The following is a 10,059-nucleotide window of genomic DNA, read 5'->3' on the forward strand; positions in this document are numbered from 1 at the left end:
AACAATTGCCCTATGAGAATTTACAAGTAGCGTACCAACGAGCATGTTGTTGTCCTCTCGAGCACCCGCGGTGGTGGTGTGACGCACTTGAGCACGCTTGGGGAGTGTGTAGCCTTGGAAGCTTGTGAAGCGGGTTGAGCGGGTGATGGCCTTGGAGTAGTTACCACGGCTCACGACTTCGGGTAAGGGCACTCCCGTGTATAGTGACCGACACGGCCACAATTGTATCATGGACTACCGGGGCCACCTACCACACTTGCTTGAGAGAGGTTGTCCTTGCGGAGCGGAGAAGGATGAGCGTTGCACCACCCATTTCGGTCGTGGAGCAGTCGAGACCGACATGTGAGATGGAGGAGTCTGACTCTCCGTACGCACATGTTGAGTACTCCCACCCATGGAAGGCGACGGGACCCTCTTGCGCTTCTTCTCCTCTTGGTGGTTCTTCAGCTTGAACTTCACCATGTGAGAGGTGCTCGCTAGCTTGTTAAAGTCGGCGAACTCATACACCGACAAGCGGTCTTGCATCTTCGAGTTGAGACCATTAATAAAGAGGTATTGATTCCGCTCGTCGGTGTTGACCTCATTGTGAGCATATTGTGCCAAGTGATTGCACACTTGCACGTACTCTATCACCGATCTACCCCCTAGCTTGAGGTCCATGAACTCCCGCCTCTTGATCTCCATAAGGCCCTTAGGAATATAAAAATCGTGAATGGCTGACGGAACTCCGCCAAAGACACCCGCTGATTAGCGGGGTGCATAGCCAAATAGTTAGACCATCATGCACCCGCTGCGCCCTGGAGCTGATGGGTGGCGAAGAGCGTCTTCTCATGGTCTTCACACTGGAGGAGAGCGAGCTTCTGCTCGATGGTGCGAAGCCAATGATCCGCATCGAGCGGGTCCTTAGCACGTGTGAATATGGGCGGCTGAGTCCGAAGGAAGTCGGCGAAGTCATCACAGTGTTTGGCCCCACCTCCTCCTTGAGGAGTCATGTTACTCACCAGAGCTTCAACGAGAGCAGTTTGAGCTTGGCAGTTTTGCTCTATCTGCATAAGCACATCTGCCATACTCAGCGCTGGAGGCGGCGGAGGATTGTTCTCATTTGAACCCTCGGGAAGATCACCTAGGTTCTAATGGGTTCTCATCGTGTTGATGGAAAAGGCGCAAAAGGTCAAACTCTGACATAGCTAACTAGCATGAGTTGGACCCAAACAAGTGATGCGTTACATTTTAAGTTCTGTCAGGTTCGGACTTTTGCGGAGGATCTGCAAAAATGTGTGGAGTGTCCGCAGTTTGACAGAATTTCAGGTTAGATCCTTTACAAGAAAAATGCATGTTCAAAGGTATAGTGTGAAATGAACAATATAACATGGGAGTATGCTCGATCCTTATCTCCACGTTTCTTTTAGAAATGCATCTCTCCCCAAACAATCATCACAATACAAACATCACCTTTCGCTTGAGACAAAACAAGTTTTCGTGCGAATGGTGCTTGTGCGACTCGCCGCACAAGCGATATTTCATACGCAGTTGCCCACATATTCACTCCCCATACCTTCAACTTTTGGGACACATCGGGCCTAACTCGCACCGATTGAGCCCCCGACATTTGCTGCTCTCGGGATGCATCAATGCAACATAATTAATAGATGCATCACAATGATAAAAACCACACCATGCATAAACAAACAATTCAAGTGCATCACTCAAGCATATATTACACTTAGAGGCATAGTATAGTAAGTTCATACATATTAATCATAAGGAGGCATAAAAGAAAATTTAGTGGGTTGCTTAGTGGGTTTGACACACTTACTAAACAACGCTCTAACCAATTTTAGGCTACTTCATTAAACCAAGCTCTGATACTATGCTGTGAGGAACCATCCAAATAGTATTCTAATTAATCATTAAGTCGATCATTTACTTAATCACGACTTCAATGATTAACCGGAATACTATCCCAGTAGTGCCGGTACGTGTTGTGTCCAAGATCAAAACGCATGCCTTACTAACATAAGCAATCACAACCAAACTTAATAAAGAGAGAGTAATTAAATTATATTACAAGTTCTTAAGCATTTACAAGTTTAACAATTTACAACAACAGAGATCCAGGAGAATACTAAAACTGATAAACTCTTAGCCAAAAGAGAAACTACGCAGCGAAAACAAAAGCTATAGACCACAAAAGGTGGGTGAAACTATATGCCCTCAGGCTTCACCTCAAAAGCGTGACCACCGAGTAGTTGCCTACTCATACCCGCCACCCTCAACAGGCGTGAAGTAGCCAAAGATCAACTCCTCCTCGACGGTAACACCTAAAAAGCAGTGTGAGTACGAAGGTACTTGTAAGACTTAATACATAATAGGCACTTATAAATAGCCCGACTCCAAAGATCATGTATTTGGATATTAGCAAGAAAAGGCCACATGGTTAGGTAAATTTTATATGCGAAAGCAAATTTGACATAAACATGTGTGAGCATCAATACTAGACCAAAGTAACAAACTAGCCCATAAAAATCAACTAAACATAATGTAAAAGGAACCATAGGAATAAAATCTGTAAAGCATCATCTCAACCCATCAACCACCTCAATCCACATTCATAACTCTACGACTGCTGCAAATGGACAGAAACATGCTCATAACCGAGAGCATGGTATTTTGAAATATTTTTACACCCTGCAGGGGGTACTCCTTTAAATACACGACTTGAGGAACATATGGCTTGCATGATCACACAGGTCCATACAAGGGGGTACTCATGATGTCAACCTTTTCCAATAAGCCCCGACGTTTGATCATGCGCTGATAGGTGCGGGGTAATCCATACTACTCTCGGAGCAAACTGAATACCCCAACCGACCTCATGCCCGACACCATAGAGCCGCATGCGAAAAAGCCACAGCTACAAAGGTAATCGGCTTATCGCTCCCATATACGACATGTAGTAAGCACGGAAAGTGCTAAAGCCAACTGCAACAACGATCGGTGCTTAAACGATGCAAGCAGTCTACGGTGTCTGGGTTCCTCTCCCAACCTATCCAGAGGAACTCCACATCCAGGCAGGAGAAAACCCCCTAACGCTACCCACATCTCGACTCATCCTCACCACTTATCCAACCAACACCATCAACCCATTATTATGATCATAGTGTAAGTAATTAGGCCTATACTCACGAACGATGAAATATTTCACCACTTGACTTCTACCGAAGAACCTAAGCATGGCTAAGCAATTCGGTTAGCCTTTGAATTAGACATCATCAAGTTAAAGTCCAGCTACAAGAATATGGAATTCCAATACTCAAGACGGGAAAAGTAATGCATCAATATAGGTTCTACCCATACCAAACCCAACAACAAATCGAACTTATGCATAACATACATAAAGCATATTTATCAATTTGTATCATACAAGATCCAAATTATTGGGAGAAGTATGCTTAGATGCTTGCCTTGCTGCTCGGGTGACCGCCTAATGCTACTTGCACAACACTTGCAGAATTCCAGTAGATCGGCGTCACCTTCAACCACAGTCGCGACACGCTCCAGTTCTTCATTCACTAAAGAAGAACATGGGCAATGATGAGTATGAATGAAATGCACAATGTATGCTACAATATGCATAACAACAAGCTAAAGGTGTAAGACATACGGAGGAATAACAAAACTTACGATCTAAACAACGTCGGAAAAATAACAGGAGGCCGAAGCCTCCGGGTTGAACTCAGAGACTCTGCATTCCGGAACCTCCAGGATATCCTCCAGACTGGGGTCTCGGTTAGCCATTTTTTGATTAATCCGGAACCTCCAGGTGAGTCCAGATACTCTGGGTCGGGCCAAACACTCCGGGTGAGGCTCCAAGTGGGGCTCTCTGCTAACTCCAAAATGAACCTACCCGGATTCTCCGGGTTTTGGCTGAGTTGAGTTCTAAAGTATTTTTCCTCGGTTGATTCCACTTGCATGTTAGATTTATGCCACACAAACTTGTATATGCACTATACAAAGGGTTCTAGAGTCAAATTACACACTAACTCTGCATGAATTTTGAATACAATTCGATGGGGTTTTCACTAGGCTACCTGGACTATCCGGGTTGATCCGGAGTATCCGGGTTGTCTAGAGAGGTTTCTTTGAGGAAGAAAACTTGGCCAATTTGATTTGCGAATCTCTCCAAGCCAAAGGGAAACATGTTTGGGATAGTTCATAGACTCCAGAACTCACTCACCAACCTAGCAACACGATTCCTAACTCAAATCTCACCCAAATGCTTATGTTATCTCCAAAGCTCAAGAATTCAAGAACTCACAACTTTAGCTCCAAACTCAAAATCGACCAACCAAATTATACATTCTTACCATGAGAAGCCTAAGGGACTTACCCACGGTGCTTGTGGAGGTTGCTGGCCATCGGGGGATGGAGGAAACACTCGGAAAGAGGAAGAACGTTGGTGCCTCTTGTTCTTCAACCAAGAACACCAAAACAAGTCAAAACTAGCTTGAATCTTCCGGGAAAATGAAAATGAATTGGATGGATGGGTAGCTTATGAGCTCGTGATCGCGTGAGTACAACATGCATACCTCAAATCCTTCTCTTGAGGTTGGATTTTGGGGAGAGGGAGATAGTGCTTGAGAGAGGGAGGGAACTCTTAGCTCCTTGGGCCGGTTGGGAGCACGGGAGTGAGAGAGAGAGAGAGAGGGGATGGGTGGGGCAGCTGTTGCCCATGAGGGAGAGAGAGGGTGGTTGGCCCACTCTGGTGGGGCCCACGGGTTAGAGAAACAAGACATTTTCAATGCGATTTCTGTTCTTTTATGTCCCGAATTACCTTCTCTCATCTGATTAACTTTAAACGAATTGCACTAACGTTCCAAAGTGAATTGACCTGTTGAAGATTAGTTCCTAATAATATGTCCATAAATTTACTGGGTACCTTCGAGGGTAGGGATTAATCACGAAGCGAGACAAAACGATGCATACAGGTTCGGGCCTCCGATTGGAGTAATATCCTACGTCCTGTGGGGGTATTGCTACCTTGTATTGATGATCTCGAGTACAAGCAAGGTGGCTAAGACTATTATAAGGAGTTGATTGGATCTAATCTGTCCTAGGGCTAAAGTCGTTGAGTAACTCCTCTGTTATTGTCTTTCGTGTTGCTCGTAGTTCTTTTTTCGTTGTTCTCTCCTCTTAGCCTTTCCACCTTATATAGGGGTGAGGTACTGACTCCTATCCAGTCGTAGTCGATAGAGAGTTATCTTCTTTGATGTCCAAGTAGATATATTTGTTTTGAATACAAGTTGTATCGGTTTAGGTAACCAATCTAAACCTTCTTGGCATGTACTTCCTTGATTCTGGGTGTATCAGGTATCGCTGATTCGGTTCCGTGATATCTGGAGTTTCCGAATATGCGTCGTATATACCTTGTCTGTATATGATGTACTCCTTAGGCGCATATACCCCATAGTTAGATATTCGACATACCCCAAAATTAATCATGACCCTAATGATGCATAATTAGACTTAATTATGTGATTACGGTTTCGGGACGTGACAAGTGGGGCGTGGTGAGGTTGAGCCACTCGAAAACCCTAGCCGCAGCTTTCCACACGATATCCCAAAACCCTAGCCGCGCATGAGGTGCTAGCACATCGGCGCTCGACGTTTCTGCCCGATACGTGTGGATACCATAGAGGCACTGTTGCTATTGTGGCACTGATCTTCTCAACGAGTTGATCGTGACGTGTTCAGGACTGGTCGCCAGCCTTGACGCACTGGTCGATAGACCTGCTTGTCTGGTCGCGGAGCACAACGCGACCACTCAGATCTGGTCGGATAGCGCGACATGACCACTCAGAACTGGTTGAGGCTGCGATAGACATGATCAGGAGCTGGTCGAGGAACTGGTCGAGGAGCATGACCACCTACTCAGAGTTGGTTGAGCGTGACCACCTGCGCAGGGCTAGTCGCGGATTTGATTGAGAAGCCGTTCAAGGAGTTTGACGCGCACAACATTGGATCGGCCTACTCCAACTCTTCTTTCATTGCACTGTGCGTCGAGTGGTAATGATATGTGATCTCCTACTAGAATGGTTTTCTCGGTGATTGCGGTAGAAATTTTTTGTTTTAGGCTAGCGCAGCCTACCCGTTCCCCAACAGCAGATTCTTCGGTATTTGAAGGGCACCATGTATTATGGTCTTGTGTATACCAAAGGAGGAGAAATGAAGGAGATCACCGGCTACACGGACAATGATCTGGCTAGTGACATGGATGACAGGAAGAGTATTGAAGGTATGACCTTCTATATCAATGATAGTCTGGTGTCATGGAACTCGCAGAAGCATAAAACGATGGCTTTATCTTCGTGCGAGGCTGAATTTATGGCGGCAATGGCAGCGGCATGCCAATCTCTGTGGCTTAGAAGTCTGTTGGGGGAGCTAATAGGAGAAGAGTCCAAAGTAGTGAAATTGTTTGTTGATAACAAATCAGCAAATGTTTTGATGAAGAATCATGTTTTTCATTGCCGCAGCAAACACATTGACACCAAGTTTCATTTCATCCGTGAGTACATTGAAGGAGGCCAGATTGTGGTTGAGTTCATCTGCATGGAGGAGCAGCGAGCTGACGCTCTAATGAAGGCATTGCCAACGGTGAAGCTGGCGGTCATGCGACATCTTTTAGAAGTTCATGATCTTGGCCCATGTCAGGAGGAGTATGCTGGACTAAATCCTAGCGTGTGCGTTAGGGACTCGTTTCACGCGGTGCAGAAGTAAGGAGTGCGTATATGGTTCGTATACAGCTGGGGTGTCGGTTTGGACTTCGTAATTTGTGGTGTGTACGGGTCTAGTTCAAGTCAGAGTCTGAATCATAGGATGGCACGATTCATTTTAGGATTTGAAGTTAGCAGTTGCTATAAATATAAGTTATACTCTCTAGCGTCTGAGGGCATCACCATTGTTTGCCCAACCAAACGCCAGGTAAGGCTTTCGCCCGAGGCACTCAACCCACACTCAACGCCACAGCCAATACGAACATGTGTCACCCCATAGCCGCCCCACGCCACGAAGCTCCGCACAGGCTGGATTGGAGAGGAAAGAAATCTGACAAAGGGAGGAGTTGCCATGGCACAAGGGGATTGGGGGCAACCATGCCACACCCGCCATACCGCGCTGTCCACACCGCACCGCACCACGCCGACCGCTATAGCACAAGACTCAGCCGGCAAGCACAACGGCACGCACAATGAAGGATTTTCACTGTGACGCCTCCAGGAAGGAAACGATGACAATGACGTCATCATCGTCGATCCAGGAACTAGGCTAGGTTTTCACCCAAAAAATCAAACTAGGTGAGAAGGGGAGGCACTTCGACAAACGTCTTCAAGGAGAGGAACGGCGCCCGAGGGCATCGTTGTCATCGACACTAGCAAAAGCCGCGCAAGGCTTTCGCCCCGACCTACACCGATCCACCTACTATGAAGGCATCTAGACCTTAACCGCCCTGCCCCCGCAACGACTGCCATCCTCACGGGCGCGCCCTGCCTGGAGGCCTCTCGAATGTGAAGGGTCTCCCCATAGGTCGGATTAGGGGGGATAGATAGATCTAACAAAGGGAGGAGACTGCATGCCAGACGGTCGAGGACGACCACACTGCAAGGAGATCGACAACCACAACAGCATGTGCAAAATCTTGGAGAAGAGCAACACAGCCGGCAGAAGGTAGACGCAGTATAATGGGGAGCCTGAAACAGACTACATCTCGGAGGAGCACATGGTGCTGAGGACTTGTAGCCCTTGCGAGCAAAACAGCACCAACTCGGAGGAGCACACAGCGTAGAGGACCGGTAGGAACACCTCACAGTGGTGGCGTAGCACTCAGCCCGATAGCGACGTGGCGTGCAACCCGACGGAGGTGGCGAGCGCCTCAGTGGCAGTGACGAGAAGTCCTACATAGGACAGGCCACCCACATGTGCCGAAGCGTGGAACTCGACGGAGGGGCACAGATCCATGCGCACCCATCTCAGATCCAGTCAGAGACAAGTAGCGAGCAAGTCGACACTGACGGCGGCGCACAACCGAAGGACCGGCCACCCACACGAGCCCAAACATAGAACCTGACCGATGGGCACAGATCCGACCACGTGCACACAGACCGCCTAGATCCTAGGTGCGAGCACAACCTGGCCACGTGCACACGAGTCCACGCGCTCACACAAACTGGATCCCAGTGGAGACGAGCAGAACCGGCTGCCACCAAGCTGGCCGACCTCGTGCGTAGCCCAGGAGCCAGCAAAAGCGTTGAAAGAAACGCTAGAGAGGAGGAAGCGCAAAGGAGGAGAGGGAGGGGAAGTGAGACACAACAACTGTCGCTTGGCACCGCCACCACCGGCTGGCGACGGTGGTTGTGCCGTGAAGCCTGACGGGGTGCGGGCGTCGTGCCGCTTTGTCGCCCCCGAGTCGCTACAGAGACAATTGTCGAATATGTCAGGAAGATGTGGGTGCTAGGAGATGAGATGGCTGCTGCTGAACGTCCCTTGGATGACGAAGAGATGGTCTCGTTCATCCTTACCAGTCTCAACGTCGACTACAATCCAATCGTGTTAGCTATCGTGGCGCGAGTTGAACTAGTCTCTGTAAGTGAACTATATGCTCAACTTCTAAGTTTTGAAACACGGATAGATCTCCTCCAAGGAACTTCATAGTCTTAATCATCCATCAATGCTGCTTCTCGCAGTTAACGTGGTGGTCTTGGTCGCGATTAAGGATGTGGCCGCGGCAATGGTTCCAGGTACAACAACAATAACATCAGCAACAACAATGATGGCAGCACCACTCGTTAACCCAAGTGTCAATTGTGTCGTAAGAATAGGCACACCGCCATGAATTGTTAGAATCGCTTTGATCCTGATTTCGTTCCAGATGAAAGAAGTGCAGGTGCTACAACAAACTCCTATGGAGTAGATGCAAACTGGTACACAGATACGGACGCCACTGACCACATTACTAGCAAGCTGGGCAAGCTAGTAATTCATGACAAGTACACTAGCAAGGATTAGATCAAAACAGTAAGCGATGAATGCATCAATATTAATCATATTGGTCATGCTATTGTTTAAACCCCTGGCCATCATCTCCAGCTAAAAAATATTCTTCATGCTCCTCAAGCCACCAAGAATCTTGTATATGTTCACCGTCTTGCTGGTAATAACCGACCCTTCTTAGAATTTTATCCTGATTTTTTCTTGATTAAAGATCAGTTGTCGAAGAAGGCCCTCCTTCAAGGCAAATGCGAGGGTGGCATGTACCATCTCACCACAAAACCAACCAAACAGGTGCTAGGTGTCATCAAGCCTTCAAAAAATAGATTGCACGGTTGTCTAGGACATCCATCGCTTTCAATCGTTCAGTGAGTCATTAGTGAGAATAACCTCCCTTGCTCAAGTGAGAGTAATGTTGAGTCAGTCTGTGATGCTTGTTAGCAAGCTAAGAGTCATCAATTACTATACTCTAAATTATCTAGTGTGTCTAGTGTTCCTTTAGAACTTGTGTTTTCAGATAGATGTATGGGGTCTTGCATTGATTCGGTTGGAAAGAAAAATTATTATATTAGCTTTATTGATTATTATAATAAGTTCACTTGGATATATTTGCTTAAGCATAAATCTGAAGTCTTTCAAAAATTTCATGAGTTCCAAAATTTAGTTGAGAGACTGTTTAGAAGAAAAATTATTTCCATACACACATATTGGGGTGAAGAATATGAGAAGCTTAATTCTTTCTTTCAGAAGGTTGGGATTACTCATCTTGTTTCATGTCCCCATGCTCATTAGCAAAATAGGGCTGCTGAACATAAACATCATCATATTGTACAGGTTGATCTCTCTCTTCTTGCTCATGTGTCAATGCCCATTAAATCATGTGATGAAGCTTTTCTTACTGCCACCTATCTAATCAATAGCACACCGAGCAAAATCATCCACTACTCCACACCTTTAGAATGTCTATTCCACCAAAAACCCGATTATTCATCTCTTCCTATCTTTAAGTGTGCGTGT

At 46.7% G+C, this 10,059-nt stretch overlaps 1 non-coding gene across 1 annotated transcript; it reads left to right on the forward strand.

Moving 5' to 3' along the window:
* Nucleotides 1-8,535: 8,535 nt before the first annotated feature.
* On the forward strand, nt 8,536-8,674 carry LOC133910345 (small nucleolar RNA Z247). The gene has a single exon (XR_009908515.1). It is a non-coding gene; the product is annotated as a small nucleolar RNA Z247 (small nucleolar RNA).
* The last annotated feature ends 1,385 nt before the right edge of the window (nt 8,675-10,059 follow it).

The sequence above is a fragment of the Phragmites australis genome, chromosome 2, assembly GCF_958298935.1.
Source record: "Phragmites australis chromosome 2, lpPhrAust1.1, whole genome shotgun sequence".
Classification (NCBI taxonomy): Eukaryota; Viridiplantae; Streptophyta; class Magnoliopsida; order Poales; family Poaceae; genus Phragmites; species Phragmites australis.